Raw genomic sequence first — 26,255 nt, forward strand, 5'->3', positions numbered from 1 at the left:
CCTAGCAAATATTAATTCCGTTAAACGCACGAGCACGACACTTCTGTAATGAGTCTGATAAGTCTCAATTAATAATGGAGCCTGTAACTGGTTTAAATTGTAACACGTCCGTGGTAATTAGCGAAGATCGAGTGACGTCACACACGAAATTATAATGGAAATGACCATGACCATAAAATACGCCTATATGAGTATTGAAACAAGTGCAAACTTTGTAATATGTATCTAATTTAATTATAGAAAAAAAAACTGCGTAAGTAATCTAAAGTATGAAAAAAAAAGTATGACCTAGCCATAATTTTCCAGCGATAATAATCATACCTGCATAGTAATAGATATCATGCAATTATATTGTATAACTAGCTGACGCCCGCGACTTCGTCCGCGTGGATTTAGGTTTTTCAAAATCCCGTGGGAACTCTTTGGTTTTCCGGGATAAAAAGTAGCCTATGTGCTAATCCAGGATATTATCTATCTCCATTCCGAATTTCAGCCAAATCCGTCCAGTAGTTTTTGCGTGAAGGAGTAACAAACATACACACACACACACACACACACACACACACACACACACACACACACACACACACACACACACACACACACACACACACACACACACACATACAAACTTTCGCCTTTATAATATTAGTGTGATAGTGTGATAATAAGACTGTTGCATAATTGCTGACTTCAATGATAATACTCACCTGACACTGTAATCCGATGTTCGCTAAAACCTACCCAGAGGAGGTTATTCGCTGACTCAGTGAACATCACTGAATGAAAGCCATCAAGCTCATTAGATACCTTATTTTTAATACATTGAAATTTTACTATGCTAACTCAAAAGGAAGGTTTAAAACGAATCTCAAATTAGTTTGTTGGCTTTCATTTAGAATTTGAAAATCCCAGCGCAATTTGTCAGCGTTATTCTAATGCATGTGCCGCGTAGTTCAGCGTTGTCCCTAGTCAGCGCTGACGGGTCAGCGTTGCTCAGGAACGCCTCATGGAATTAGCCCGACTCCGATGACAGAGTACACGTAACCCGATGGTAGTCAAGTCAGCGGAGTTACAGACAATGTGGTCCGAAGTCCACTAAGGCAATTGTCGCGTCGCGGATGCACGGGCCCGCCCGGTGGTTATTAGGGTTGGCACTTGGTAACTCTTGAAATGTTTGCTTTGTCTTTAAATAAAAGAAGAAACTGGCGGACAGCTTACTCCACGTTGATAAACCAAGTCTAGAAACTTGAGAGATTGAACCCCTGTTCTGGCATCAGTGTTTTCTACGTATAACTTGAGCAGCTGCAAGGCAAGATTACATAGGCATTTTTTAGGCAAGCGCTCTGCAACCCAGACCGCATCATTGCCTTCCATAACGCACGATTGTTCTTCCATCTTGTAATTTAAAAAAAAGGTTCATTTATAACGTAGACTCCCGCTAAGAAAGGATAACGTAAACTAAAAATCTAAATTCACTGGTCATCAACAAGGTTTATCTAATTACTAGCTGATGCCCGCAGCTTCGCCCGCGTGGATTGGTCAGATCCCCTGCAGCATCAGGGTTGAGGAGTTGGACTCCAAATTTTTTATGAAACAATGTCGCAAAGTTCCACTATCGATTAAAAAAGAAATGACGCAAATCGGTTCAGAAATCTCGGAGATTTCGGTGTACATAGGTAGAACAACACAACTCCCTTTTTAAAAGTCGGTTAAAAAAGTAGCCTATTTTACGCCCTGGTCAATCCTCTACTTGCCTGTGAAAGTCCCGTCAAAATCGGTTCAGCCGTTCCAAAGATTAGCCTTTTCAAACAGACAGACAGACAGACAGACAGACAGACAGACAGACAAAAATTTTAAAAACGTGTGATTCAGTTATGGTATCGTTCAAATAACCATATGAGCTTAATATGAGGTAGTTATTTCGAAATTACAGACAGACACTCCAATTTTATTTATTAGTATAGATTATAGGGTAAACTATGATATTATGATGAAATGTGGTTCTGACATCTGAAAGCCAAGGAACTATTTACTACTACTATCTTTATTTGTTTTTGATGGCGGTTTGAGATAAAAAATTTGACTGGCTAAGTATTCAGAGAGGTAATGCAGCGTTCTGGGTATCTTGCCTCGTTAAAGTTATAGCTTCAAAAATTTAGTTTTAGGTTATCATAACTTCATTTACTTGTACATAAGCACATAATTTAGTGTTTGTTTTTTGTCTCGGTTGTCAACCCTGATGAGTACACGGAACAGGCGATCTTGAAACGAAAACACGGACTTTGCACCCAAGTGGAGCAAGTGTTTGTACTCTATTGATAAAACACCGCCATTCATCCGGCAATCAGTGTCGTGGGCTGCGTGTCACACGAGGTGAATCAGTACATGGTATGTATATACTTGGACTTTGTTTAGGAATTCCAGCTTTGTGTTAACAAGCCTCGATAGCCGTGATAGCCTAGTGGTTAAGACGACCGCTTCCTATTCGCGAGGTCAAGGATTCGATCGGGCACACGCCACGCATCTGCAAATTTTCGAGCCAGACTCGCGCACCGAGGGTTCCGTACTTGGGGTTTTTCCGACATTTTGCACGATAAATGAATACATGAAAATAAATAAAAATCTATGTTAGAATGTACGAGTAAAGCCCTTTCGTATGATACCCCACTGGGTATAGTTATCTTACTTTGAAAATACAAATTATTTGTTCATGAACATTTTTTTTTAATGATGGAACCACAAATTCACAGTTTTCAGATTTATTCCTTTACTTGTGCTATAAGACCTACCTACCTGTCCATGACTCTAGGTCAACGGGAAGTACTCTATAGGTTTTCTTGTCAGACACGACAGACGGACAGACAGACAACAAAGTGATCCTATAAGGGTTCCGTTTTTCTTTTTGAGGAAAGCGTGTGCAAAGTAAGTTGCGATAGTCCGTACCTAGGTACATAGTTACTTTGTTTGCATAATATAGGGGCAGTTCGACGTAGTACGTGGTAGTACCACACAAATAAAGTATGTGGTAAGTAAGTTTCTTTAGCGATTACAATGAAACAATCCGATAATTCTTTTGTTCATTTCGAGCGGGTAGTGCGGGTGAATCAGTCGATTCTCGTTATTTCAATAATGCTCTTCATTGGCCTCGTTCCAAAATCATGTTCTGCTCGTATCTGCACGCCTTTTGCCGTGTAATTTATTTACGGCATAATTTTACTTTCAGTCGTTCAAACTTATTCAGTCAATAGTAGGTACAGTCAGCAACAAAGCTACCTCTAGTACAAACGACTGCTATAGGCGGGTGCAAACGTAGCTTTGTAACTGACTGTACCTAAAGGCATCTTTATCACTAGCCATGTTATAAATGCAAAAGTGTGTTTGTTTGTTGGTTTATTGGTTTGTCCTTCAATCACGTGGCAACGGAGCAACGAATCGACGTGATTTTTTACATTGATATAGGTTAAAGACCTGGAGATTGACATAGGTTACTTTCCCTCCCGGAAAATCAAAGAGTTCCCACGGGTTTTAGGGACATAAATCCACGCGAAGTCGCGGGCATCGACTTGTATAATATAAGAAGCAACCTTTTGTTCTTCAAACTCAAGTTAGATATCCATGCGGACAAAGTCGCGGGCATTATCTAGTATCTACTTAGGTATTTTACAACAGTCTAAAGTGCGAATATTGACCCAGGCGGCGAAGAAAGAAAGAAAGCAAGCAAACAAGTACAGAGATGTGTCACGCTTATAATATAAATAATGGGGGAATATCGGAAATCACCAACGCCATCCATCATGTCAGAAAAGGCAAGTTTTCGTCGTTTTGTTGGTTCTACGACGTTCTTAGATGCCCGACCTTGACATCAAATGTCATGAAATGAAATTGGAGCCACGAGTCATGCCAGCAGTTTGCCTAGTCAGCTTTGTTATAATAATTAAACTAGGCATATACCTACTATCTAGTATTTTTTAATTTTTTATTCAGATACAAGTTAGCTCTTGACTGGTATCTACCGTGGTGGTAAATGACGATGCAGTCTAAGATGGAAGTAGGCTATGCTGGAAGGGGTACGGAATATCCTGCATGACAGTAAAAAAAAAAAAAACAAAAAAAAATCCAACTTCAATAACCACCATACACGATATTTTCATTTGCACGACATTTTGGGAATTGAAATTCAACATTTTGGGATTCAACATTTCGCAATTCCAAAATTCAACACTTTCCAAATTCAACATTATAGGACTTAACATTTTACAAATTCAACATTAGATATAAGAATGCAACATTTTGGGCCTGAAGGTCCCCGTGCGATATATTGCCCTTGCGGCGGGTATGTGAGTAGCCTGCTTTAGTTATTACGATATCGACACTATGTCATAGTGTCACGCCACCAACATATAATACGATCCATCAACACTGTAAACGAGACGTAAGCACAATTAGTCGATACTATTCAGTTAGTCATAGATTTGGCAAATTCTCCAATTTCATACAGCAAAAAGCTGATAACGCTGCCACAAGAGCCGCTCGCAATGCTTTTTAGGGTTCCGTACCCAAGGGTGCCAGCGAGAACATCACCGGTTCCCGCCCAAAGGCAAAGGAATATTTTCTCGCTCCCACTGTAGTAGAAAGTTTGTCTTCTTTTTCGCATTAACTTATGTTAAACCTTTTGAGGATTCCATACCCGAAGGCTGCCTACGGGACCCTATTATAAAGCCTCCGCTATCCGTCCGTCTGTCTGTCAGTGGGCTGTATCTCTTGAACCGTAATGGGTAGAGGGTTGAAATTTCACAGAATGTGTATTTCTATTGCCAAAATCACCGCTATGATTTTATTGCACTCGTAAGATGGTACGGAACCTTTCGCATGCAAGTGTGCCTCATACTTGACCAGTTTTTTAGTATTGAAACATTTTTAGCTGCTTTTCTGCTGCCACGATGTAAGTATGAAGTATCGTAATGAAAAAATATGAGGGCAGTGTAATTAAAGGGTTCAAAATGGTTCAAGTATTTCAATGAGGAATGAAAATGTCTCAAATATTTGGTATGTGATGATAATATAATGAATTGGATCAATTAGACGAGATGATGACTTGTGGTTGGACTTTGACAACACATTAGGTAGGTACCTACATGTAACTATGTAGGTCGCACGGATTGTTAAGAGGGCTCTCTCCGTCACTCGTTTCATACAATCGTAGTTCCAATTTCATTTGAATATTAAGCAACCAAAGTCTATGAAATTTTGCAGACATATTCTAGAAACTAATATCTATGTCTGTGGTTTTCCAGATTTCTGTTAAAATATTCGGTTTCAAAGTTACGCGGTCTTAAAAAATTTCATACAAATCTTTGAGCCCCTGTAATTTTAAAACTACATATTTTTAGAAAAATCTAAAACACTACAGACACTACAGACAGAGAACTACGATTGTATGAAACGAGTGACGGAGAGAGCCCTGTTAAGGAAACTATTCGGTTTATCGCCTTTTTCTATTTTACTGGGTCAAGTACAGAATGTTATTTATTTTTCATAAGTAGCTAAGTACTGATTATCACATTTTGTGGCTTAAAAATTATTTAACTCTTAGAGCATAACATTTTTCGTCATACTATGTTTCTTAACACCAAATAACTAGTGTATTGTGAAGGAACTATAAATCCAAAATAACCCAACTTACGACCGTGATAAAGCCACTTAGACATTGGAATGTAAGACGTTATTGTTTATATTGGAATTATAAAAGCACTTAGACATTGGAATCGGGTTTCAGACATAAGACGTTATTGTTTATATTGGAATTAGATCAGAGAAGTAAATAAAACTGATATTCTGACCTAATCTGGAGACAGGAGATCCGTTGGGGTCCCAAGGTGCTGGAATGGCGACCTCGCACTGGCAAGCGCAGCGTTGGCAGATTCCCTACTACGTGGACAGACGACATCAACCGAGCTGCAAGTATACATGTCTGACTCAGGCGGCATAGCATGGGGAAGTTCGTACAACAGACGCTATATCCAGCATTGGATGTCTTTCAGTTGGCAACGACTAATCTGATATTCTTTTTTCTGAACAACAAACTAGGTATTTTATTTTATATTTTAGAAACAAAATAAATATGCATATAGAAGGACACAAGAGGAGAGGAAGACCAAAGAAAAGGTGAATGGATTACGTAAAATAGCAAGTAAAAGGGCTGGCTAATGCGTCGACGGATGAGTGAAGCGAGTGGAAGAAGAAGACAATTGCGTCGACCCCACGCGCACGTAGCGAGAGATAAGTACCGGAAGAAGATTATTCTCTTTATTGCTACAACTTTTTGGTACAAATTAAAAAAAAAGATTATAATTTAGGAGCAAAAGCACTATTTTCTTTGTCATTATAATATGTACCTACTACGTAGGTATTTGCACGATAATAATGTTAATTCGTCACACTCATTGTTCCTGGCAGACTCGTGAGACTGCACGTAATTCCGCCGGTGCTGAAGGTCAAACGCTGTCTTGTATCCAATTAGTACCGAGATCACCTTACTTCTACGATGTGCTAAGTGTAACGAACTTAATTGAAATAAATGCGAATTACTTAATTGTAGTTTGTTTTCAAGTATCAAGATTGTCCAATACGATGTTATCTTGTCCCATGCAAGTGAATCAACTTGCTGAAATTGTAAACATTATTCCAGAAACAGGTAAAGTTTAAAGCCTTGTGGATCGTGGACTGTGGTGCTTGAAATGCTTTTAAGAAATATTTGTCAAAAAGTGTCACTTTTGTTTACCTAAACTACTCAAAACAAAATAGGGCCCACCACATTTTTTGACTGTAACTAGTAAATGCATAAAATTATGATCTTTTTTTTAATAAGGTATGTTGACGTAAAGATTCTTAAATTGTGTAAACATAATTAATTGCAAAAACAGTTTATTTTGTTTACTTAAATAACACACAAACAAAAATAACACATAAACAAGAAATGTAAAAGTTTAACTTAGTTCTGGTTTTTGTCACGTTTTCCACTAACTGCTAAAACTGCTGTAAGTTTAATAGCGAGTAGGGCCTCCTCTACTCCGTATACACTCTTGGAGCCTGTTTGGCACACTTTCAATCAAGTGAACCACATTTTGCTGGGGTATCTGCTCCCAACAGACTTTTAAAGCTCTTATGAGCTCTTCTTGACTGTTGATGTCACTAAATCTCCCTTTGAGGCTTCTCTTCGATTGATCCCATAAATGTTCAATTGGATTGAGGTCGGGACTCATCGCAGGCCAGAGCAAAACCGTTATATTGGCGTCCGAGAGTGCTCTTTGTGTGATACGAGCCGTATGTGCGCGTGCGTTGTCTTGCATTAAAACAAAACTTTCACCCACTCTTTGTGAAAAGGGGATGACATGGGGTTGGATCACACGTTCGACATAACTGGCAGCGGTTACTGTTCCCTCATTCAGAATTACCAGCTCTGTTTTGCCAGTCAAGCATATTCCGCCCCATACCATCACACTTGGACCCCCCAACGATCTGTTGCGTAGATGCAAGGATCGGAAAATCGTTCGCCTTCTCTTCTCTACACGCGTACACGTCTATCATCACTGTGAAATTTAACTTTACTCTCGACAGTAAAGAGTACAGACCTCCAATTAGTCATGGTCCAGGCCGCATACTCACGAGCAAATCTTAACCGTGCTGCACGATGAGCCCTTGTTAGTTTAAGGCGGACCAAACGCATTGGGGAAAATTGTTCTTCTTCGTGGAGTCGATTCCGGATAGTTTGGTCACTAACTCGGGTTCCAGTTGACGTCAGTAACCGATTTTGTAACGTCCGGGCAGTTACCGTGCGATCCCGACGTGCAGTTAGATGGATATAACGGTCTTCCTGAGCAGTTGTGGCTCGAACTCTTCCTGATCCACGTCTTCTTGATACACTGCCTGTCTCTTGAAAACGTTCCCATACATTTCTGATAGCGCGTCGTGACACACCGAGTCGTATTGCTACAGACCTCTGAGACATTCCCTCCTGAAGCAAAACTACCGCTCTAGTTGCAGTTTCCATATCCATATGATGACGAAAACCAGGCATTGTAATCGGGACTAGTACGAAATCAAATAAACACAGTGATATTCAACAGCAAACTTGTAAATGACACTAGGAAAACAAGCGACTGAATCTATGCATAGGGGTAAATTTCAAGCACTTGCATTTTTTTGGCTGTCCACTTAACGATAACGTGTGAGTTATTGCTTAAAATATCGTTAAGGATTCATAAACAAGCCTACTTGATGTTAGAATGCATAACTTTGCTTATGATTGACATACCGCATATTTATAAACAAAATTCGAGATTAACTCGTGGTGGGCCCTATTTTGTTTTGAGTAGTTTATATTCGATTTCTTGAAAATGAAAACGTTGTCCCGTCTCAAAAGTTTGAGTTAAGCCGTTATTTTCGATAAGCTACGAATAGCGATACATAATTAATTCTTTATAAAGACGTCGTAAGTCTCGTAACTCAAGACAATATGATGCTTTAGATAATTCTATCTAAAAATTCTGTAAGTTAAAATTCGGTACTTATTTTCGATAGACAACGAAAAGCGATATAAACTTTATGAGGACGACGAGCTGCTTTAAATCCTTTTATCTTAAAATTCTATACGTTTTAGTTGGAGCGTTATTTTCGGCAGAAAGCGTATAGTAGCTGTATAGTAGATATACATATAAATTCTACACACATATCAAAGTATCCTAACTCGAACAAATTGTAATTAATATGTAATGAATCTGATATCATTATCTTCGGAGACAGTTGTGTAACAGTAATTAAAACAGATCTATTTTAAAACCAATTTCTGCCCACTTTAGAAAACATGTTTGCTATTTATCAGTTAGTATCCTCCACTCGACCGTTGAATCTTTGAACCCTTGGGTAGCGGGTTATCGGAACTGATAAGGCGATAAAGTCCAATTCATCACCTATAAACGCCCGATAACCTGTGACCTGTGGACGCGAGCATATCCTATGCAGTTACTGATAATACAATTGACTAGCTGATTCGCCTGGCTTCGCTCGGATGGAAATTGGAAATTATTTCTTAGTGAGGACTGGTGATCTATGTTTAGAGTAAACCTACGCGCTAAATCTTAAGTTGGTTGCGGAGACGTTAATAATAAGATAGTTTCTTATAAATATTTATAGATTGTCACAGTCTTATGTCTTATGTAATAATCTAAACTTCACTACCCATATTATAATTGCGCAAGGGCGTTTGTTTGTTGCTTTATTGGTTCGTTGTTTTGTCTTTCAATCACGTCGCTACGAAACAACGGATCGTCGTGATTTTTTGCATAGGTGTAGCTAAAGACCTGGAGAGTGACATAGGCTACTTTTTATTATTCCTGAAAATCAAAGAGTTCGCATGGGATTTTTAAAAACCTAAATCTACGCGGACGAACGAACTCGCAGGCATCATCTAGTAATACCTACTTATTATACTTGCGAGTGTCTTTCAGTCTGTTTGTTAACTTTTCACGTCTCGTCTGCTTTAACTGATTTTGACAAAATTTGTTACAAAATTAGCTTACATCCCAGGGACAGGCATATGCTACTTATTATGCCGGAAAAATTAAAAAATCTCCCAGGATATTTAAAATCCCAAAAGGACGAAGTCACGAGCATAAACTAGTATCATATAGTGTAATATAGTTAATTGAGAGATGACATAACTTATAAACGGTCATAAGTTACTCTTATCAAATAATTGATGTTTAGTCTAAGTACTTTGTGCTTTGTCAATATAAACAGTAATAAATGTGTTAGAAACTACATGTTTTTAACTGTTATAATTGGACTATTATCTCTTATTTCTTATTGCAGCAGAGAAATTGTTGCTGTTGGGCAATGTCAATGGCAGGGGCACTCTCGTGCCCTCTGATAAGAATTTTTTGTAAGCAATAGTGACATTTCTTCTCAAGAATTTAAAGAGACATTTTGAGTTAATGCATTATTAATTTTGAATTTTGAAACAGTATAATGTTTTATGAAAATGAAATTTTTACTGTTAAATGTATGGTAATAAATGGTAAGATTTCTTTTAAAGTAGGTATTCTGAACAACGTTAGATAGTAGAATTATTTAAGGTCCAAGCGCAAAAGTGACACTTGGTCTTATTTCAAGCGATCCTTTATGCAAGTTTAGTTGTTAGTAAGTTTTTGTGCTAAAGATGGATTACCACGGTTTTGTGGACGATACGGCTATAAAAGTTTAACATTCGATGACCTTATCTCAAAATGACCTTTAGCGAGCTCAAGATGTTTGACCTCTAGAATCCTTTTAGGGTAAACCAGTAAGTAAAACCTCATACTGGATATCATTTCCTTTCGAAGGTTAAGGATTTAACATCCTCGATCGTATAAGGCATCGATAGGTTGTTATTTTCAAAAAATCCCATTTATGTATTTATAGCACTCATACTTTTTAAAATTGAAATTTGAAATATGGTTTATTATACACCATCATAAAAGGAAACACATTAATTAAAAAAAAATTGTAAGTAGTACAATTTGGTGGCCTTATCGCCTTGAAGCGATCTCTGCCAGGCAATCACTTTACAGAGGATAATTAATGACTAGTGAGAGCGGGTAAAATGTTTAGATACAAAAGATAAATAACGAACTTACAACGGATTGGCGGTATTACTCTTGAACCTGCCTAAGTTTGCCGTTGGTCAGGGCTCCAGAGTGAAGAGCCTCCGCACAACTATACCCCGTCTCATGAAGTACCGCTTTTTCTATGCGGCATTTGACCCAACAGCTAAGCGAAAGTTTCTTAGTGTTATGTTCTATGTTAGTCGGAGCTTTTCGCTATAAGATCGTTGACCGAAACAACGGCCGGAACAATAACCGTTGAATCAACACTCCAAATCGTGGCAAATCCTGTTCTAACTTTTTTGTGTCGTTGAAGTGTCACGAAATAACAGAGCATAATAATATAATTTTTTTAGTCCAAAATAGTTCGCAGGGGAGGCTTCTGAATATTTCTATAAATTCATCAATGTATGAATTCCTATAAATTATATTTAATACCTACCTATAGTGTCGACGACCTGTTTGGTTGCGCACTCTTGGAAAGGCCTATGTCCAGCAGAGGACGCATCAGGCTGATGGAATGGAATAACTATTAAGTAGCCTAATCTGGACAAGAGGCGTATGACTCTGCAATGTATGAAAGCATAATAATATGCTGGAGTCCTTGGTTGTACCTGCGCAGACCACCATGTTGCAACTTCAGATTGCAAATGCTAACGCCAGGATATGCAAAACCCTTAAGGGTGATATAAGACCACAAATCATTTAACATCATCATATCATCGACATGTTTTTTCCCCGAATGTTAATTTGATTACTATTGTCCATAAACATTTGCAGCACCAGTTAGTTACCAGCTTTTTAAAAATTTATTTAAATTCGTATATTTCGCACCTTCAATAAATTGTAGTTTTGAGTAAACACAGCAAATGGAAGCTGGTACAACAATTTGCAGGTATCTACTTAGCAGAAAATACCTGGAATAACGACAAGTGGAAGAAAACAAGGCACCCAGTTGGTGAGGATGAAATTTGTTTTTACGATAGCAAAAGCAACCAGCAAATTGAATACTAGTTAACTAAACAACGACGAACAGAAATCCATTACAAACTGCACGCTTGATGGCGCATACACATTACATACACGTGCTCTAATTCCTGCACATATTAATGCTTGATTGCGTTTATAAAATACCTACCACTAATGATTTTTGACTTATTTCGCGGTAATGCATCAGCCTACATGTATCCCACTGCTAGACATAGACCTGAGAGCTAGAATTTTCTTTTTTTGCAAAAATAGCGAGCAAACGAGCAGTCGGGTCACCTGATATTAAGTGATTACCGCCGCCCATGAACATTTGCAGTACCAGAGGAACCTCCAACTTAATTGCTCCAAATATCTGGATATTTTAATCGGAAATGATAATTAATTTTTCACTAGTTTTTATATTGAATAAATCTACCCTTCTCAAATTTTTTGCTTAGTTCAGTCCTATTAAGATGAAGGATAAATTTTTGCGACTATCAATAAAAATTTAACCACCTACGCTTCCGCAGTTAGGGTTATTTATAACCATAATACATATATTTATTGTATATACATGTAGGTACTTCCCCACTCAAACTTAACATAAATATTATGCGTATTTGCATACGAGACATGGAAGTTAACGACCCGAGCGACCTCTGATTCATATTTAAAACTTGGAAATAATCAAACATAACACCTATCTACAAAGTCACTATACCCGTAAGGCCACGTCAGAATTTTACATATTTTACGAAAAGACGTAAAATATTTCGTGGTTTAATTTTATATTTTTGAAGATTTACCTACCTATTTAGATTATTTTTTTACCTTACACAACTTACTAGATTTTCCGCCAATACGCCCATGTGAAATGATAAGGTTTTCTAAATCCCGTTTACATCTGAAAACTCTCTCAAGCATCTAGATACAGGAAAACTGTCATAAAACAAATATTGTCAATGCTCAATACCGTCACAATACGAAAAAAATGACCGCACCTGAAAATTATTTCTCGAAGGTTATTGTGTTTCTTGCTCCGAGAGCTGTCATCGAAAACGCTGCTATTCCTTTTAAATGTAACAAAACAAGTGTAAATAAAAAATTTATAACACCCCCGACAAGTGAAGGTTACAGTAACTAGAAAAGAGCTGATAACTTTCAAACTGCTGAACCAATTTTCTGGGATTATAGCTAAGAACACTCTCGATCAAGCCACCTTTCAAACAAAAAACAACTGAATTTAAATCGGTTCATTAGTTTAGGAGCTACGATGCCACAGACAGATACACAGATACACACGTCAAACTTATAACACCCATCTTTTTGGGTTGGGGGTTAAAAATAACCACACTGACGCCACATTTCTAGTATTTTATAATGCAATTGCTCGCTTTATAGGTAAGTATTTAATATGTACCTACTACCTACCACGTGTAACAAAACTCAACAGCAGTGGTACAGATCTGTACAACATTGTACAAACTGGGTCGTGCCCTTGACATTGCGAATGCGGCGGTGAGGGCTCCTTGCCTATTATGTACTTACCTAGTGTAATTTTATGTTATTTGTTTTCATCTGCTATACTCTATCTACGGAAAGAATTTAGTATAAGGCTCTCTCTGATACGTAATCCTATATGAATGACAGAGAAGAAAATCTCAGTGGGCGTTAACCATTTTGAGGCACCAATCAATCACAAACGAAACTATGTTTTCTAAATGAACTTCGAATGTATTTAGGGTTCCGTACCTCAAAACGTCTATCTGTCCGTCTGTCGTGTTTGTCAAGAAAACCTATAGGGTACTTCCCGTTGACATTCATAATGTCAGTATGTAAGTATGGATTGAAAAATTAAATAAGGGTTGAAAAATCAAAACATTCAAAGCTACCCAGGTACTCCTAGAAGCAAAAATATTGCGATAAGGAAATAAGATATTAAAATTAACATAATGACTGCCACAAGCAAATCACAATTTTTTTATGTAAAAATTATTGAGGAAATATAAAATTAAACACAATAATACTTGTCCTAATGGCACCATGATGACTTGAAAAGCAGGACATGTCCTGAAGTACAAAAATCTATGTCCTGGGTTACCGATTTTTGAATAGTAATTCTTAGGAATCTTACAACAATTAATATAAAATAATTATTATAACCGTATAACTATTATAGCATATAGCATTGCAACACGATAAGCAACAAATATTTTTTGAGTTAATGCCAATAAACATGGGAATTTCCAAAAAATCATTTTTTTAAATGCTTTTGTAGGACCAAACTAAAAACCTTGGTCTCCTACATACCATTATTGTTTTCGAAAGTTTCTAAAATTTCACTTTTTTGCCCACTCAAAAAATATATTTTGCAGTTAGGCTTTTTAATTAAAAGACTACAGAATGTGATAAATTAATAATTATTATTATAATTATTCATCTAACAAGTCAGCCCAGGCAAACTAAATAGAATATTTACCTAGTAATTTATAATTTTTGTTTACGAGTTTACGCTCACGTAATCTACTAACAGTAAATAAAAGTTTGAGGCTCAGTATTTATAGAGTCAACGACCTACCGTAAATTATTATTTGAAATGATAGATAGATAGATAGATAGAAACTCTTTATTGCACACAAAAACACATATAAGGATAACAACACAGTAAGAAGAAAACAGAAAAAAAAAACAATTGTGTGCAAAGGCGGCCTTATTGCTTGGAGCAATCTCTACCAGGCAACCTTTGCTGAAAGGAGAAGTTCTAGGAAGGAGGTTGGATAGTACCAAGTCGCAAGGATTTTTTTACAAAGATTTATATATATACTAATAAACATAAAAAAGTAAATATATATATATGTATAATATATAAATATATATGTATATGCTATATATGACAATATAGTTACTTGCATATAATATAAAAGGGATACATATAATATAAAAAATAATAATATAATAAATAAAAACAATATTTAAACTATTATGGCATAGATAAGTAGAATTCTTTCAAACGATTTTTAAAAATGGGCAGGGATTTCGAACTTCGAATATTCTTGGGGAGGTCATTCCATAGTTGTACTGCATGTACCGTAAAGGACCTCCCGTAGAATTTTGTGTAATTTCTTGGGGTTTGGAGCTTGTTATCCGAGCAAGAGCGCAACTTCATGTGGCGATCAGCAGCACCGAGGAAAGTGAAGCGATCTTTAAGGTAGGGAGGAGTGTGAGGCTCATAGAGAATAGAAAAGAGTAGAATGAGGACGTGGAAATTTCGTCGCCGTCTAATTGGCAACCACTTGAGACGAGAACGGTATTCGCTGACATGGTCAAATTTTCTCAAGCCAAAGACAAATCGAATGCAAAGATTTTGCAACCGTTCCAGCTTGTTTAGTAACTCCTCGTTCAAATCCGTATAGCTGCTATCGGCATAATCAAGAATGGGTAAGAGCAGAGATTCAGCCAAGGATATTTTTGTTTTGATTGGGAGGAGATTCTTCCATCTTTTAAGGGAGCCGACAGCAGCGAAAAGGCGTCTGCTTACATAATTGATATGCGGAATCCAGGAGAATGACGAGTCAATAAACAAGCCGAGATTCTTGACAGTATGACTGAAAGGCAATGTCGAGTTATTCAGCACAATCGAACCTACTGAATTGGGATCGATTTTACAGGTTAGCTTAGGGTTACCGATGATAGCAGCCTGTGACTTACTAGCGTTTATAGTTAGCCCGTGCGACTCACTCCAAGTACTAATTTTACATAAGTCTGAATTAATTTTACAAATACCCATCATCACTTCATCCGCAGGTACGGATAAGTAAATTTGTAGGTCATCGGCGTAAAGATGGTAAGACGAGGAGAGGGAATGGGAGATAGAATTAATAAATATAGCAAAAAGAAGTGGCGAAAGGACACCTCCTTGAGGCACACCAGCACGGAGACAGGAGACGGAGGAAAACTTATTATCAATACGGATACGTTGCTGACGATGCCATAAATAAGAGTGAAACCAGTTCACAACGTCTTGCGATATATTAATAGACTTAAGCGTGGCTAGCATTATATCAAAATCAACCGTGTTAAAGGCATTACTAAAATCAAGAAGAACAATAATTGTCACAAGTTTGTTGTCAAGACCGTAACGAATGTCATCACAGATCTTAGTGAGCGCAGTGACAGTGCTGTGTCCTGGCCGAAAACCTGACTGGTGAGGATTAAGTAGGTTATTATAGGATAGGTAAAGGCGAAGTTGAGAGGAAACTATACGTTCAGCTACTTTAGAAAGGAACGGAAGAATAGAAATTGGTCGATAGTGAGAGAAAGATGAGGGATTAGTTGTTTTGGGAACAGGAATAACATACGCTGCACGCCACGCGCTGGGAAAAGTACTGGTCGATAACGAGTAATTAAGAATATGACAAATAATCGGGGTCACTTTTTCCAGCACAAGCATTATCATTTTCCGGCTTATACCATCACTGCCAACAGCATCAGATTTGATTGCCAAGATGTGTTTTTTGACGTCATCAGGAGTAATTGAGTTAAATATAAATGGGGGAGAGTCAGGAGTAGGTGATGCAGTAATACGGTTTAAAGTATCATTAAAATTGATCAATAACATATCATTGAAACATATCATTGAAATGATTATTTACTGTCGTTTCAACTTATGTAATGTCAAACTGTTACGTTTACATTCGAGATAATATATTTATGGCTCTGGTAACTTTTTACGTTATTATTATATTTTTTGCTATCTTTAAAAATAAAAACAGGTTTAGGTAATCGAATGAAAAAAATTGTTACAATAATGGAAAGTATAATTAATTCAATAAGTAAGTATAAAGAATTATTCAGATATTATATGCGAAGAACCTACCTACCAGGTTACCTTACCTACCATACGTCTACCTTCCGAATCGGTTTCTTTATTACAAAACTATGCATAGCAAACAAGTAGTCAAAAAATTATTTTTCTCATAAAAATCAACCTACCCCCTCTTTTCTGTAATCAATGAATTAGAAATGTGTTTTATTAAAAAAAAATAACTTCAATGCTTGATTGGAATACCAAGAAGAAAAAACAAGAAAACACAATGTTCCTTAAGAATTTTAGCATGAAATATAATATAATTCATACGTCGTCATTTTAATGACACGTGATTTATTTGAAACCAGATACAATTTTTTGCACACTCGTGTGGTGTAAATCAAATTACGGTAGAATAACCACAGAAGTAGACACCACGTAATTATAGGAAGTAGACCCAAGAAGAGAAAAAGACTTACCGCAACAACTCTTGAATAAAACGTAACTACTGGTTAACTAGCACTACTAAACTATCACAGACACTTGGTTAATTTATAAGCGAAAATAAAAAAATAAAAATTTATATTGGACGCACGAAATGCGTGCGACCTGCCCGACTGCCGTTCGGCAACTGGTTAGTAATTTACTGCTGGTTAGTGGTTTCGAAACGAAATTTCGTTTTCAGAGTTGTCATTCGCCGTTCCCGCAGTTAGTGATCCGTGGCCATGATCTACGTTTAGGGTTGACAGCTGTCGACAGCTTCACAAGTCATTGAAGAAACCCATATGAATTTCACAGACGGTTCGTCTACACTTATTTAACTAATGACACCACATGTGAAGATTTGAGTAGAATGTTCCAAAACGCATACACATTATTGTCTAATGTCTAGTGACGTAACGCAACAACGCTTGCTCCTTTTTTTTAATATATGACTAGCGTTTAGTTACAATCAGACCTGCTGGCAAGTGATGATGCAGCCTAAAATGGAGCGCGCTTGCCTAGATGATATCTATTCATTTTTAACTTAAAGTAATGCTAGGGCTAGCTAAATCATGACGTGTCCACTACATTTGACGACCTCCCTGGCGTAGTGGTAATCGCAGTGTTCTTATTAGTGGAAGTTCCCGGGTTCGATTCCCGGCAGGGGTTTGGAATCATATAATTTCTAAATTTCTGGTCTGGTCTGGTGGGAGGCTAGTTACCACCCTACTGGCAAAACCGTGCCGCTAAGCGATTTATCGTTCCGGTACGATGCCATGTAGAAACCAACGAGATATGGGTTTAATGAATGCCAGACCCCTTCCAGGTTAGCCCGCTTCTATCTTACACTGCATCATCACTTACCACCAGGTGAGAATGCAGTCAAGGGCTAAGTTGTATCTGCATTTAAAAAAAGTCAATAACTCTATAGTTACTAAAAAAACTTTATTGTGACGTTCTAGCGCGCTCCGATTGGTTGATCGTTACATTAGATTGCGTTGCGACACAGCACAACACTGCAATAATATATCTGCAGCTCAAAAAGTTTGATATTTGTACCTAAAAGGGCTCCGCATCTATTATTAGTGTAAGACAGTTCGGACTTCCGATATCCGATATACAAAATGTATGAAATTGGATTGTGTAGTTATCCGATATCTTTGCGGACAATGTGAAAGGGAAAGGCACATTTCACAAATTCAATATGTTTGGATATTGGATAGCTATTGCGTAGAAAGGCTGTTAGGGCTCGTGGTTTAATGTGGGTCGCGTATTATACACAAAAATATTACAAATGGAAATCTTTGTGTTTACACTTTTCGTAGCATTAGGGGTCCATTAGGCGATAAGGTCAGAACTCAGAGCCTTTGCAGACATAAGTCAATTCTTCTACGTGAGTGGTGAATGACTGGTGGAACTTAGTATCATTAAGTTACTAGCTTATGCCTGCGACTTCCCCTCTTCCTGCTTACCCCCATATGGTTTGAATTTTAAAAAACTTTTTCTTACTACGTCATAATAGGCTATCTGCATGTAAAACTTCAGCCCGACCAGTCCAGTAGTTCGACCTGGGCGTTGATAGTCGATAGATCATTCAATTTCCTTTTATATAAGTAGGTACCTATTAATATTTGTCATGCAAACACCATATTCTATCGCATTAGCAATGACTGTGCAAAACAGCAAAACCTATCTAACTTAATGGGTAACCTTAAAAGCGTCATTGATCCGAACAAAATACAAACATTGGACTTTGGAGTTTATTTTACAAAGGAGTGATAAATTAAAACGACTATTTTCAATAGATACCTACTTCCGTATTTTTGAAAATTGCCGAAGCTGTAGCAGAATTTGCTGTAGCAGAATCCGCTACTGCAGTAATAATAATAATGTCCTCCCGACCGAATTTCGGCCACGGCCTACGAAACCAATCATCTCGGGGGAGGATATTATAGTGCACGAGTGTGAGCGCAAACACAGGCGCACTCTCTATTCCCTCACTCTCATAGTTCGATGGGACGGAAATCCGACACGACCGGAGAGAGATCAGACGCAGGACCGACGGCTTTACGAGCTCTCCGAGGCACGGGGCTGCCACACCACCAACTTCATAACTCCGGGCTAGTACTTAGAATTTCTTAACACCTATCAACATCCTGATACGGGAATCGAACCGAGGACCTCGTAATCCGCAGTCGAACATGCTAACCACTAAACCAATGCCGCAGTTACTGCAGTACAGACTTTAGTAACTTTTATCGTTCTACTCACTACTGCAGTACTTTTTTAACTTTTACCACAAACACGTTCGTGTTTCTTTTAGCTATCAACTCATTTTTAGTTAGAAAAAAGTACTGTACAAATATACACTTTCATAATATTTACACAATCAGCGTGGAGAAGAGAGCGCCAACCATAAATGATACTGTTGACATAAGTGGTCTATTAAGTGCAGAAAAAAGACAAAATACATAAACCTGCTCAAGGTGGTCGCAACCGATGATGCAAAAACAAAGGATGGATTTGTTTGCAATATTTTAGTATCACAAAATATAATAACCACACACAAAATAAATATGAACATAAGTGTTTTTGGGGTTTATCTCCAGACAATAAATTAAAAGGAACCCTTATAGGATATAAATAATTTATAGGATCACTTCATTCACCATTTTGTCTGACAAGACTTATCGAGTGATTCAAAAGTCAAACCTATAGGGTACTTCTCGTTGACCTAGAATCATGAAATTTGGCAGGTAGCAATGTCTTATAAAACAAGCAAGGGGGAAATCCGAAAATCGTGAAATTGTGGTCACATTACAAAACCAAAACTGTTTTTTCTTGTACGACGGAAAGGAGTCCGATTCGCATATGACTTTCCGAGTAAGTAGGCGTAGCCAGCTCTGCTTTTCATGAGAAACGAAAGAGCGAAATTCTATTTTCAAACAAACTGAGTGCACTTGTACTCGGATGACCGTGACGTCACAGAATATGGAACGAGATTCGAAAATCGAATCATGCTCTCGGGCGCCACGCGAAACAAATTATGGAAGGTTATGGACGGGATATCGATGTCTGTGAATCGAAAGCTTGCTAGTTCCAACAGATTTATTGCGGAGTTGAGAAATCCAACAGATCATGGTAATGCACTCTTGGGATACCAAGAATAACAAACTGAGTGCACTCGTACTCGGATGACCGCGACGTCACGTCACGGAACAGGTACCTATAGGTATGGGGCGCGGGCGGAATCCAAAACCAACTCACGCCCTCGGGCGCCCGCGAACCTTATTATGGAAGGTTATGGACTGGATGTTTGAGAATCTAAAGCTTGCACGTTGTGATCGATTTATTGCAGGGATTTGAAAGATCCAACGTATTCACTCATGCACTATCCGAGATCGATGATCGATTAGTTCAAAAAAATCACTCAACGGAAACCGTTAATCCGGATGCTCGAATTAGGGAATCGAGAATGTTAAATTAGTATGCGGGCCGCAACATAAACAAAAACTATTGTAAGAAACGCGTCAGAAAAACGGAAAAAAATCAAATCTCACGGAAAGGCAAATGAATTGCGAATTGAAATAACTGATTACACTTAACACAGAGTTGTGATTCGCGAAAACATTGTAACACATATTCTGTAATCGTACGATATCGATCTATCATCGATTTAGTTAACCGATTTGAATAATATCAAGTCGCAATCTACAGAAAGAAATCACTGCAAATGAGTCTGATAATTTGAAATCCCTGAAAATTCCCGAATGTACCTACCTATTTTAATATCTCAATTTTTGTATGAAAATAATTTTCTTGATCATTGGTATTTAAAACGGGGTTTTCGTACATGTTTTAAAAATTAATTTTCAGGTTAGCACTTCCAATCTTAGACCGGATCATTAATTTTCATCAGCCCAGAACGCAGCCAAACGTTAACCTTACACCGATATGAAAATATTTAAGCCCTAAATCATATAGAACATTAATGACAAAAGATTTCACTGCGCTAAAAAGTCCGTAATATGTGATTTTGATTAAAATGGTACAATTTACAGTAAAGTTTCAACAGCTTACCGTCTTGTCTCTTACCTCTAGGTATTAAGTTCGCCTATGTAGGTACATTCTATTTTTTATGTGCTATAAAGAATTCAAAACAAACAAGCCTTCGCAAAATTTAATTTTGCGCTGTTATGTAAGCCAGCTCCTCAAACCTTCAAAAAAAACTAAAAGTAACCATCTATCTATACCGTAGATCATAACGATCATAAATTCTGATGATCTACCACATTGTACATGTTACAAATGGAAAAATTAACCTCCTACTATATTCTAGGATAGAAAATCACGGACGAAGACTAATGGCATAAAATAGCATAAATACCAATAATCACAGCCGGCACACCGCTACGGATACAATAATCTGAGACTAAAGGTTCTGAACAGAGGAAAATGATCTCAATACAAATGGGAATAAGAACCAACGCGTGAGAATGACGAATAAGCCTTTTTCATCTGGACGACTCCTACACGCGTAAGACAATAGTGAAGTATCTGAGGAATGACCTAAGCAAGGAACGTCGTGACAGGGCAACCATGCTGCAAATATATGAAAAAACTCCAAACAAAAATCACAAGTCATAATTACTAAAAACGGCCAAGCGCGAGTCAAACTCGTGCACCGAGGGTTCCGTACTCTGGTATTTTTCAACATTTTCAAACAACAAATCATAAATTATTATGCACTAGCTGACGCCCGCGACTTCGTCCGCGTGGATTTAGGTTTTTCGAAATCCCGTGGGAACTCCTTGATTTTCCGGGATAAAATGTAGTCTATGTGCTAATCCAGGATATTATCTATCTCCATTCCGAATTTCAGCCAAATCCGTCCAGTAGTTTTTGCGTGAAGAAGTAACAAACATACACACACACACACACACACACAAACACACACACACACATACAAACTTTCGCCTTTATAATATTATTGTGATGAACAGATCTCCTCTCCTCTTCGCTTAGGTGGATACCGGACCTTAGGTAGGCGTGTAGGGTGCTAGATGTAGCGATGCCATCCGGAAAGTGATTGTAAGGACAATGATGGCGCTACTTAAAAGAGGTCTATATTTTTTTAACTACGGAACGTAAAACGTATGCGAAAATAGAAAACACAGAAATATGTTCTTAATCGGTGGCTACTGGCTAGCAATAAATCACACTAATATTATAAAGGCGAAAGTTTGTATGTGTTTTTGTGTGTGTGTGTGTGTGCGTGTGTGTGTGCGTGTGTGTGTGTGTGTGTGTGTGTGTGTGTGTGTGTGTGTGTGTGTGTGTGTGTGCGTGTGTGTGTGCGTGTGTGCGTGCGTGCGTGCGTGCGTGCGTGCGTGCGTACGTGCGTGCGTGCGTGTGTGTGTGTGTGTGTTTGTTACTCCTTCACGCAAAAACCACTGGACGAATTTGGCTGAAATTCAGAATGGAGATAGATAATATCCTGGATTAGCACATAGGCTATTTTTTATCCCGGAAAATCAAAGAGTTCCCACGGGATTTCGAAAAACCTAAATCCACGCGGACGAAGTCGCGGGCGTCAGCTAGTATTAAATAACACTTTTTATCAGCTACTTTTTATTTGTAATCTTTAAGTAATTAACGAGTTATTTAAATTCTCAGTTGCATTTGACATAAACATGGCTATTATCACGAAATGTAATACATATGTTTATTGTTTATGTAATAGGTAGTATAGTAGAGAATAGATCTCGCTACCTACGACTTTCAGGGACTGTCCCCAACAACCGAACGACACGGCACCCCTACAAGCGGATGGTGGATAACGGAAGGCAACACTCGGTCGCCTGGAGCATCGGGAGTCGGGACGCGATGGGATAATGGCGGGGCGAAGTCCAATGTCCCGGACGAGAATAGATCTCGCTACCTACGACTTTCAGGCTAAGGCGCCATCTCCACGGACGAGAGGATCGCGGCGATAGTCTCGCCATGTCACAAAACTCGACTTCTTCACCCTGTGGAGAATTGGCCAATCTCCACAGGCGATACTATCGCGGTGATACGACGGGTGACTCTAGACGAGTATTATAACGTCACGGACTCGTCGCGTCTTACGATACTATTGCGTCTGGCGACGATACCTAGCAAGTACTAGTGTATTATCTTTGACGATACCGACGAGACTAGCGGCGATATCGCCACGTTACGCGGCGATCCTTTGCGGTCTCATGCCGTTTCGCCGACGACACGCTGGCGGAACTATCGGTGTACCGTGGAGATTAAGCGGAATTTACATTACGAAATTAGTGGCACGAAATTAGTTTCACGATTTCATTATCAATTGCATGTGTAAACGTCCATTCTTTGTACTAACTAGAACTCAGCTGCGTCGCAGCATACGTTCGTGGCCTATTATATGTCTGCCTCAACTGCCCTGCCCTGCAAAATCCGTACTGTGTGCTGAGACGTAGGTAGGCATAGGCCTACCTACGTCTCAGCATACGCTTAGACTCAAAGCGCGATTTGATACGATTTACCTTTAAAGGACTTGATAGTTATAAGTAGAGTCTAGAATCTATATTCTAGAATCTAGATGGTCAAATCAGCAAACCGCTAGAAGCATAATTCATACTAATATTATTAATAGCCTTGTCGTTAAGACGTCCTCCTATTCGGGAGGTCACACATCTCTAACTTTTCGAAATTATGTGCATTTTAAGCAATTGAATATCTTGCTTTAACGGTGAAGGAAAACATCTTGAGGAAACCTGCATGCCTGAGTCCTAAATAATGTTCTCAAAGGTGTATGAAGTCTGCCAATCCGCACTTGTCCGGCGTGGCGGACTTCAGCCTATTCCTTTCTCATTCTGATAGGAAACCTGAGTTAAGTGTGAGTTAGGGGCGCGATTTTAGCCGCAGAGGTGCATGGCAGTGCGCCAAATTATAAGTGGGCAACTATTTACCAACATAGTTTAGGCTTTGGGCTTCTTTCGTAATAAGTTAAATGTAAAAGCTTTTTAAAGTCTGCGTTTTTTTATGTAATGCTAACAAGTCGTGATTAAAAAAATTAAAAAAGACGACTGTCCTGCTAAAAATGAATAAATGAGTAAAATTCCTTTTTACTTTTTATTAAAAATTTTCACTTTTGGAAATGATGCCATTCAGTCGCTAAATAGTTTTTTTTTTTTCAAAAAATTTATAGACAGTGCCAGGTTGATGTAAGGATTTTCCCAATAGGTACCCCATACCACCAAGTTATGGTGCGACAAAGAAATTTACATTCCTACATACATAAACCCTGAAAACATTACACTCCTTTTTATGGGTGGTCCTATGAAAGTAGGGCCATTTAGGTTAGTTTATTTTGACACACCCAAACAATAATAGTTTTATTTATACACTATCATTGCACCCACATAGAATAGATCAAAACCTTATACAGCACTTCACCTTGATGCCCTTGACCTAAAATCATGTTTGGCAAGAAACAAGAATTCACAGCACAAGTAAAACCGAAAATTGATAATTTTGTAGTTATACTTATAATATTTAAAAAAAAATGGGATTACAAACTTACATTTGCAGTTGGAGATAATAAGCAACAAAATAATTATACACATTGATGTAGGTGGAATTTACACTTATCTCTTATCTGAGGTGCACAAGACCGACCGAAAAAAGGAATCCAAATAGTTCACCTAGAATCACGTTTGGCAGGTAGGTTTTATAACACAAAGTAAAGGAAAAAATCCAAAAACCAAGAATTTGTGGATACATTACAAAAAAAATGTGTACACAAAAAAAAAATTTAGTCAACAAATCACAATATATGACGCAGACCTTCATTAACTGGAACCAGTCCGACTCGCACTTGGCTGGTTTTCTTTGTAGAAATCAACAATAAGTATTTATTATAAACATTTTTATTCATCGTCCATGAACTCGGCCCTTTTATCACCCGAAGGGCAAAAGATACCTTATCACAGGCCTGGAAGAGCTGTCTGGAGCGATAATGTAATCTTGTTGTTACTCAAAGGGCTAGTGATAGTCATTTTTCATTTCACTTATCAAAGGATGGGTAAAGTGCATTCAGAATAATGGATGCTTTTTTTTAACCCCCAACCCAAAAAGAGGGGTGCCATAAGTTTGACGTGTGTATCTGTGTGTCTGTGTATCTGTATATCTGTGTATCTGTGTATCTGTCTGTGGCATCGTAGCGCCTAAACGAATGAACCGATTTTAATTTAGTTTTCTTTGTTTGAAAGGTGGCTTGATCGAGAGTGTTCTTAGCTATAATCTTCTTCTATAATCCAAGAAAATTGGTTCAGCCGTTTGAAAGTTATCAGCTCTTTTCTAGTTACTGTAACCTTCACTTGTCGGGGGTGTTATAAATTTTTAATTTACACTTGTTGTATCACAATACAAGCTCGCCCTTGCGATCACCATCAGATGTGGTAAATGCTGATGCAGTGATGATAGTGGCAGGCTAACTTAAAAGGAGTATGGCAGTTTTTGTTACACCCATGCTCCTTATCAGCTTCTACACAGTATACTGGAACTCAAAGTCGCTTGGCCGCTAAAGTGATAAGCTGTAAAGGTAAGAAGGCAGTAAGGTGATAACTAGCCATGGCTGTAGTCTCCCACTAGATTAGACCTGACTCCAGAAACCATTTAGAAATTATAAATTCCCAAATTGGTTTCCCACCTATAAGACCACAGCTCCCACCACTGCACCAGAAACTATTGTCTTATATTTTTCAAGATACAACAATCTAAGGATACCCTCATTTCAATGGGTACATACTTAATTTTTAATGCTAAAAGTACAGGTCTAAAGTCTAAGGCATAGAGAGTTACATTAATTATTATTCAGGAAAATGTGAAATTTTATTGAGTAAACTCTGCAAGCCATATGCCGAAAGGTAAAACATTAAAAAATACAAGAGGTTGTAGTTAATAATAGCTATGTTAAACAATAGTTGTTTTTTAATAATATAATAAAAAATCAAGGTTAAGATGCTTCAACATTTTCTGAATGTATCGAGAATAATCTAATACTATTCTTCATCAGTAAATAAGGTACATAACTTAGAATCACATTAGGTAGTTTTAGAAAAGTGGGTAGATTTCGCGTCTATTAATAAGGTATTGCACTGCCTTTCAAAAAATTTTCCGATGTGTAAAGATAAATAACATTTTCCACGATACTTAAGCTATTTTTAATGAAATTAAGGTTTATTAAAGTATTATACTTCAAGTGATTTACGAGAAATATCAAATTATTAACGTTTCAACACGAGATAGAGGTTATAAGCGTAGAATCGTCATAGAAAGTAACACGC

General features: G+C 37.9%; 1 protein-coding gene across 3 annotated transcripts in view; it reads right to left on the bottom strand.

The window, feature by feature from the left end:
- The window catches only part of LOC123869220 (long-chain-fatty-acid--CoA ligase 4), a 63,883-nt gene that overhangs the window by 37,439 nt on the left and 189 nt on the right, over positions 1-26,255 (bottom strand). Inside the window, exon 1 of one of the 3 annotated variants that reach the window (XM_045912060.1) lies at positions 16,899-17,064. The exons of the other annotated variants lie outside the window; for them this stretch is intronic. The gene's annotated coding sequence lies outside the window, so the exon portion shown is untranslated. Of the gene's footprint in view, positions 1-16,898; positions 17,065-26,255 lie in introns of those variants that run through there. 3 annotated transcript variants of the gene reach the window in all.

The sequence above is a fragment of the Maniola jurtina genome, chromosome 1 (genome assembly GCF_905333055.1).
Source record: "Maniola jurtina chromosome 1, ilManJurt1.1, whole genome shotgun sequence".
Lineage (NCBI taxonomy): Eukaryota > Metazoa > Arthropoda > Insecta > Lepidoptera > Nymphalidae > Maniola > Maniola jurtina.